The following is an 8,945-nucleotide window of genomic DNA, read 5'->3' as shown; positions in this document are numbered from 1 at the left end:
CTACTATGGTGAACCCTTCTGCCGTTGGAGCAGCTAAGCTAGGGTGGAACACAGCGCAACAGGAGCAGGACAAACCACACAAGGTTTTCTTTGATACATATCTATAACAGAAGTAATTGTGTAAGGGCTTGTTTGAATTTGAGGATTCTAACAATGCAGTGATATGAAATAGACAGGAATAGAATAGAATGCACGTGCAAAACAGAGAATTTAAAAACACAGGATTTATGCCAATCTGGGTGTTTGATTCACAAGAATTGGAAGATCACATGATGCAAAGAAGCATGGTGAGATTAAGTCAAACCACAAGAAAATGTACGGTTATAATGCTATTATGCTACTATCTCTTAGTCTTGTGCTTCATGAATAGGAATTTGAAAAGGAGGACAAGTGGAAATTAAAATTCCTACGATTTTTCTTTCAAGGAGACACTAAAGGAACAAATCCTACAGTTTTCCTTTGCTCCATTCCTTTGAACCAAATATTCATGAATAGTAGTACCATAGGAAACTTTCCAATTGCTATGTTTTTCCTTCACTTTTCCTTTCAAGCACTGGTGATTCTAGTAGGCAGGCTTGAGCAAGGAAAAGCCTACACTAAATAAAATGTTTTTGTGCTGCTTCTATTACTTTGGACCCAGGCCACTGCCCTACTAGCTCAAATCCCAGGCCCATCGACAAATGCACAGCTCAAACACGCAGAGATAAATAATGATGGCGTTTAAGAGAGTCCATCACGGATAGCTAAGTTGCCTGGTACCTCACTGCTTGTCATATAGTAGGATAAAATAATCGTATTTCACGCTACTACGTGTGCTTAGTGGACAATATATATAACATGTAGAGTAAAAAAGAGATGCAACAAGTGTACAACCTCTTTGGCGAAGCCATGTCGATCTCAGCGTGATTGGGTTGGTCGGTGAGGATGCTCCGGCTGACTTGGCTATCGGAGGAGGGGAAGAAGATCTTAGGTGTCTGGAGATGGAGCCCGGGGTACTGCTCCACTGTGATGGAGGGTTTCGTCGTTGGAGCAGCTCCGGTGAGTTGTACGACGCCGAGGCTGAAGCAGGATAAGAGAGACAATGTTAACCTGAGTGGAATTCTAATAGCATCTCCAATAGATGACGTAAAATACATAACCACAATGTGCTAGATGTAAAATACATCAGCCGCTCAGCTCTGAACTTAACTATCGAAACTGAATTTAACTGTCAAAACTGAACTTAACCATCGAAACTAAATTTTGCTGTCGAAACTGAATTGTACTGTCGAAACTAAACGCACTAGTAGTAGAAAAGCAGTAGCAACACCAACACCAGCAGCGCGTGCGAGAGCCGGGGCAGATCGTCGTGTAGCAGCATCAGGTGAGGCTACACGTCAGTCGACTGACTTTTTCATCTCTGGTCAGTCGATTTTCCAGCCGTTGGATACGAAAGCAAGGGCCTGCGGTTCATCTTCAACCTCCACCCCCGTGAGCCGCCAGCCACCACCGGCCAAACAGCCCCTCCCCCCCTGCCGCCTGCGGCTGGCGGTGCGCCACCCCGCCCGCCCCGAAACCACTCCCCATCGCCGTTCATCCACCACCCCGACCATCCCTCTAGGCCCCCCTGCCGAGCTTTTTCTCCGGCGATCCCCACGCCACCACCCCACCACCGCTAGTGACCACCGCCCCCGCCCTGAACCCTAAGATAGATAGTGGGTGATACGTCCATTTTGCATCATGCTTTTATATCGATATTTATTGCATTATGGGCTGTTATTTCACGTTATGTCACAATACTTATGCCTATTCTCACTTATTTTACAAGGTTTACATGAAGAGGGAGAATGACGGCAGCTGGGATTCTGGGCTGGAAAAGGAGCAAATATTAGAGACCTATTCTGCACAACTCCAAAAGTCCTGAAACTCCACGAAAGTTGTTTTTGGAATTAATAAAAAATATTGGGTGAAGAAAGTACTAGAGGGGGCCCACACCCTGGCCACGAGGGTGGGGGCGCGCCCTACCACCCTGGGCGCACCCCCTGCCTCGTGGCCCCTGAGGGAGTCCTGGATTAGGGTGTATCCGGATAGCCGGACTGTATCTTTGGCCGGACTGTTGGACCGTGAAGATACAAGACTCAAGACTTCGTCTCGTGTCCGGATGGGACTCTCCTTTGCGTGGAAGACAAGCTTGGCGATCTGGATATTAGATTTCCTTCTTTGTAACTGACTCTGTGTAAACCCTAGCCCCCTCCGGTGTCTATATAAACCGGAGGGTTTGGTCTGTATAGGGACAATCATAATCATCATAGGCTAGCTTCTAGGGTTTAGCCTCTACGATCTCGTGGTAGATCAACTCTTGTAATACTCATATCATCAAGATCAATCAAGCAGGAAGTAGGGTTTTACCTCCATCGAGAGGGCCCGAACCTGGGTAAAACATGGTGTCCCTTGCCTCCTGTTACCATTAGCCTTAGATGCACAGATCGAGACCCCTACCCGAGATCCGCCGGTTTTGACACCGACATTGGTGCTTTCATTGAGAGTTCCTTTGTGTCATCGCTGCAAGGCTCGATGGCTCCTTCAATCATCAACAACAATGTGGTCCAGTGTGAGACTTTTCTCCCCGGACAGATCTTCGTGTTCGGCGGCTTCACACTGCGGGCCAATTCGCTTGGCCATCTGGAGCAGATCGATAGCTACGCCCCTGGCCATCAGGTCAGGTTCGGAAACTTGAACTACACGGCCGATATCCGCGGAGACTTGATCTTCGACGGATTCGGGCCTATGCCAGGAGCGCCGAACAGTCATGGCGAGCACGGCTTAGACCTCCCGTCGGACAATACTCGGGATATCGCACCTACACGAGCTCCAGACCTAAACCCGGGGCAGATCGTGTTGTCCGAGGACGGGTGGATGGACCCTGCCCCGGAGGCCGCACACTCATCGGCGGTAGAGCCGAGCACAGACTCCACATCCAAGGAAGCCTGTGACTTCGGACCCCCGAACTCGTCTCCGGCTGTAGGTTCTAGTCCGCGCACCCCGAGCCCGCCGAATCTGGTTGGGCCCCGGTAATGGAGTTCACCGCTGCGGATATCTTCCAGCACTCTCCCTTTGGCGACATGCTGAACTCGTTAAGGTCACTCTCTTCGTCAGGAGACTCTTGGCTGAACTATGTTTGACTCGAGTGGGAAGCAGGCGACGAGGGGATTCGTTGCCCACCCACCACCCACTTCATTGCCATGATTGATGATTTGACCGATGTGCTTGACTTTGACTCTGAAGACATCGACGGTGTGGATGACGATGCAAGAGAAGAAGAGGAACCACCATCCATGGGGCGCTGGACAGCCACCTCCTCATATGATATATATATGGTGGACACTCCGAAAGAAACCAATGACGATGAGGCAATGGAGGATAATCCCTCAAGGAAGAAAGCAAAGCATGGGCGTCATCGGCGCCGCTCCAAGCCCCGCCACAACAATACCAGCATAGGAGACGAAAACAATCCGGATGGTGTCTAAGATGAATACAACCCCGATCAGCCTGCCTTCGAGCAGGCCGAATAGGAAGACGGGCAGGTCAGCCCAGACGAACAGGCGACGGACGGATACCCGGAGGAGGACAACTACATGCCCCCCCTCCGAAGACGAGATTAGCCTCGGCGACAACGAATTCGGCGTGCCTGAGGACCCCGTAGGGCAAGAGCGCTTCAAGCGCCGGCTTATGGCCACTGTGAGGAGCCTGAAAAAGAAGCAGCAGCAGCTCCAAGCTGATCAAGATCTGCTCACAGATAGATGGACTGAAGTCCTGGCAGCCGAGGAATATGGACTCGAGCACCACACCAAAGGTCATCCAAAGCACAAGTGGCTACCTCAACTCGAGGAGGAGCCCATACTACCAGCACAGGACGAGGTTGACCGGCCACCTCACGACCGGGATAAAATGGCGTATCAGCCTGAATACCAGCCCGCACCCCCACGCCAATACACTACGGCTCGGGGCAATAGGCAGGACCTGCGAGACATACTAGAAAACAAGGCAGGACAGCCAAGATCGATCTACGGATTGCGGGGGCACGCCCCAACACGTGACGATGATCGTCACGCCGGATACACTATCAACAAGTCCGGCTGGGCCAAACATAGCCAACCAGACTCATTCGAACTACGCAGCCACATAGCCTGGCATAGAGGCGCTGCGCACCCCCTCTGCTTCACTGACGAAGTGATGGATCATGAATTCCCAGAAGGGTTTAAACCCGTAAACATTGAATCATACGATGGCACAATAGACCCCGCGGTATGGATCGAAGATTTCCTTCTCCACATTCACATGGCCCGCGGTGACGATCTACATGCCATCAAGTATCTTCCACTTAAACTAAAAGGATCGGCCCGGCACTGGCTAAATAGCCTACCGAAAATTCCATCGGGAGCTAGGAAAACCTGGAGGTCGCGTTCCTCGACAACTTCCAGGGCACGTACGTGCGACCACCGGATGCTGATGACTCGAGTCACATTACCCAACAACCCGGAGAGTCAGCCAGGAAATTCTGGACTCGGTTCCTAACTAAAAAGAACCAAATTGTCGACTGTCCGGACGCCGAAGCCCTGGCGGCCTTTAAGCATAATATCCACGATGAGTGGCTCGCTCGACACCTCGGCCAGGAAAAACCAAAGTCCATGGCGGCCGTCACGACACTCATGACCCACTTTTGCACGGGTGAGGACAGCTGGTTGGCTCGCAGTAGTACCACGCCAATAAACTCCGGCACTTCAGATGTCCGCGACAATAACGGCAAGCCACGGTGCAATAGACATAAGCATCGGAACAATGGCGACAACACTGAAGACATGGCAGTCAACGCCGGATTCAGTGGCTCAAAATCCGGTCAGCGGAAAAAGCCATTCAAAAGAAATAATCACGGACCATCCAATCTGGACCGCATACTTGATCGCTCGTGCCAAATTCACGGCACCCCGGACAAGCCAGCAAACCACACTAACAGAGACTGTTGGGTGTTCAAACAGGCCAGTAAAATAAATGCCGAGAACAAGGACAAGGGGCTGCATAGCGATGATGACGAGGAGCCCCGGCGTCCGAACACGGGGGGACAGAAGAAATTTCCTCCCCAAGTGAAAAGGGTCAATATGATCTACGCCAACCACATTCCCAAACGGGAACGAAGGCGAGCACTACGGGCCGTCTATGTGATGGAGCCAGTCGCCCCAAAGTTCAACCCATGGTCAGCCTGTCCGATCACTTTTGATCGTAGGGATCACCCTACCAGCATCTGTCACAACGGTTCAGCCGCATTGGTCCTAGACCCAATCATCGATGGATTCCACCTCACGCGAGTCCTTATGGACGGCAGCAGCAGCCTGAACCTGCTTTATCAGGACACCGTACGCAAAATGGGCATCGACCCTTCAAGGATCAAGCCCTCCAAAACCACCTTCAAAGGTGTAATTCCAGGAGTAGAGGCCCGTTGCACGGGCTCCATAACACTGGAAGTGGTCTTCGGATCTCCGAATAACTTCCGAAGCGAGGAGTTAATCTTCGATATCGTCCCTTTCTGTAGTGGCTACCATGCACTGCTTGGACGAACCGCATTCGCTAGATTCAATGCGGTACCACACTATGCATACCTCAAGCTCAAGATGCCAGGACCTCGCGGGGTTATAACAGTCAATGGAAACACAGACCGCTCTCTCCGTACAGAAGAGCATACTGCAGCCCTCGCGGCAGAAGTACAAAGCAGCCTTCTTCGGCAAACCACCAATCCGGCGACAACAACCCCGAACACCGTCAAGCGAGTCCGGAGTACCCTGCAACAAGATCGCCAGGCACGCCAAGAGCGTGACTAGCAGTCTGGCCTCCGCCCCAGTCCCATTCAGGCAGCATTCGTGCCGCGCGTACACAATTACGCACTCAAAATACCATGGGAACAGGCGGAGGCGCAATAGTGATGTGGTCAACAGTATGGTTCAACCGCAACATACTTTAATAACCCCCTTTTATCTTTCAGGACCCTACTTTCGGGCAGCCCCTTCAGAGAGCCGGATCATCGGACTCATAATAGGAGAGAAAACCAAGGAGGCAAAAGGCTTTGCGCACAAAGGGAATACCCAGGTGGTATCTGTTAACGATCGTTATACCTGTTTTATATACCCACATGCGGCCCGCCCTTGGATAGGACATGTCAAATAGTCCTCTTTACTTTTGCTCAACGCAATAATTGTAAAGATACACTTAGACGTATTATTTATCAATGGGAGACAATATATAGCGTCAGCTTATTATTCCTATCTTCACATTTTTCCTATAAATGTTTATTTAATATTGAATCCGTACACTTTTGTACGCTCAGTTTGCCAGGGGCTTCTTATGGCGCCCCATAATACGGCAAGTTAAGTCCGAACACTTTCACAGTGCGGCACCCCGAACTTATAGCATTATATGCATCAACTCCGAATAATGTCTTGGGTCAATAGTTGGGTTTGCCCGGCTCCCTTGTTTTGGTACCTTACGTTCCATTATATCGGCCAAGGTAGCGCAGGGAGAACTACTGTGATTGTGTCCCGGTTCTTCCGGACGAGCACCTCAGTAGAGAAAGCCGAAAACTGACTGTCATGATGCGACGAGAGCTGTTCGCTGTTCGAGAGGTCTTAAAATCCTTAAAGATTTTTTCCGCTTTAGGCGAGGAGTCGGCCTCGTCCGATTTAGGCGTGTATAGCGCTCCAATTCGGTTTTCCGAATTCTAGGGGCTTCGCCGCAATTTAAAATTGTAGACTTCTATGGCTAAGTGAGAGTTATAAAGCTGCATAGTCTGATTGCCTTGTTCGCTGCGCCAAACACCTCCTTCAAGGACCAAAAATTTGGATAAAAGAGTGTTTTGGGTTTTCCACGAACACCCCAGTACTAGTTACGTGGGGGCGGAAGCCGACGACTAGCCTACTTTCAGAAATTTTATAAACAACCGCACAGAAGGTAATATTTTAAATCAACAAAGCGCTATATAGCGCAAACAACTTCGTTTTTATATTACAAAAACGACAGGGATACATTCACTCAAGGATTGTGTCCTTGGTACATTCATCGGCCACGAGGCGAGCGCCTTTCGTAACGCCGTCATAATATTTCTCGGGATAGCGATGCACCTTGCCCTCCAGTGGTCCATCCTTCACCAGCTTCTCCGCATCCAGCTTGCCCTAATGCACCTTCGCACAGGCAAAGGCTCGGCGGGCACCCTCAATGCAAACGGATCGCTTGATCACTTCAAGCCGCGGACAGGCATTTACCATCCGCTTTATCAGGCCGAAGTAGCTGGCGGGCAGGGGCTCACCAGGCCACATCCGGACTATGAAATCTTTCGTAGCCACTTCGGCCGCCCTGTGGAGTTCAACCAATTGCTTAAATTGGTCACTCAAAGGCATTGGGTGTTCGGCTCCAGCATACTGGGACCAGAACAGCTTCTCCGTTGAGCTCCCCTCTTCGGCACGGTAGAACTCCGCGGCATCCGATATGCTGCGTGGCAGATCTGCGAATGCCCCTGGAGAGCTCTGAATTCGGGTAAGTAAAAGAAATGTCTCCTCCACATGCTTGCTTTGCATAAAGAATGTCTTACCCGCCGCTATCTTCTTGGCCGCCTGGATTTCCTGCTGGGCCTTTTGGGCTTCGGCCTTGGCGTCTTTCATGCTCAGAAGGGCCTTCGCAAGCTCAGACTCTTTCGTCTTGAAGTCACGCTCCAAGGACTCGAACTTCTTGCCGAGCTCCTGGAGCTCTTACTGTACCTCGCCCACCCTAGCATTCTGCTTTTCACGCTCAATGCGCTCCATGGCCGCCTTGTTTTCAGCCTCTGATAGCGCTTTCTTCAGGGCCGCCACTTCGGTCGTGGCCCCTATTACAAAATCATGACGCTTTTTTGTTAGCATCACCAATTTTTCTTACTCTATATGATATGTGAACGGGGTATCACTCACCTTTGTTCTCTTCGAGCTGCCTCTTTGTGAGGCTGAGCTCTTCTTCGGCCTGCTCAAGGTCTAGTTTGAGTCCGGTGACCTCGGCTTTGCGGGCAGCAGCGGCAAGCAACACTGCCTGCTTATTCACATAGACACCTACTGTTAGACTCCTGCGGATTAGAATTCACCCTCCGTTTGGCTTTTCTTTCCGAACACCAAACAGACTATTAGGGGCTACTGTCTATCGAGTGATAATTTCACACACTTTTTATTACTTACCTCAAAGCCTGTTAGGAGGCTGGTGCAGGCTTCGGTCAATCCGCTCTTTGCGGACTGAACCTTCTGAATCACCGCACTCATAAGAGTACGGTGCTGTTCAAACATTGAAGCGCCACGAAGCACTTCCAGCAGACTATCCGGCGCCTCTGGCGCAACGGAAGTCATCGGTACGGCTCGCCCTCCTTAGCGAGGGGCTGCCTGCCCGGATCCAGAACCTTTGGAGGTTCCGGTACAGTGTCCGACCGGGAGCCCAACTTGCTGCGGCTCTCGTCGACATAATCTACGGGGACCTTACGCCCCGTGTGCCCGGCATCTGGAATTTCGCCTTGTGGCATCTCCAGAGTCGCCTCCCCCTGCTCTGGGACCCTTTGGGACAACACCTCTGTGTCATCCACAGGCCGAGGGGAAGTGGCCGTTGGGAGCGAATTCATCGCCGAATCGCTCAAAGACCCATCCGAAGAGGATACCTCGGGATGGGCCCTGGCCGTACTGCATATACGTGTTCGGCGTTATAACAAACTATGAAGCTAAGTCGCACTAAAGTACAACAGAGTGCGGATACTTACGATCTTACTAGGGGCTTGCCCCTGGGCAACCACTCCTCCTCGCTGTAGGCAGTCGTGGTGGAGTGATCCAGAAGGGACGCCTTTCCCTTCTTGTGCGTCCTAGCCTCCCCCTGTGGGGCGACTTTCCTTTTCTTCTCCTTCCCAGTGCGGGGAG

The sequence above is a fragment of the Triticum aestivum genome, chromosome 2B (assembly GCF_018294505.1).
Source record: "Triticum aestivum cultivar Chinese Spring chromosome 2B, IWGSC CS RefSeq v2.1, whole genome shotgun sequence".
Taxonomy (NCBI): Eukaryota; Viridiplantae; Streptophyta; class Magnoliopsida; order Poales; family Poaceae; genus Triticum; species Triticum aestivum.
The sequence above is the reverse complement of the archived record's forward strand: the minus strand, read 5'-3'. Positions refer to the sequence as shown.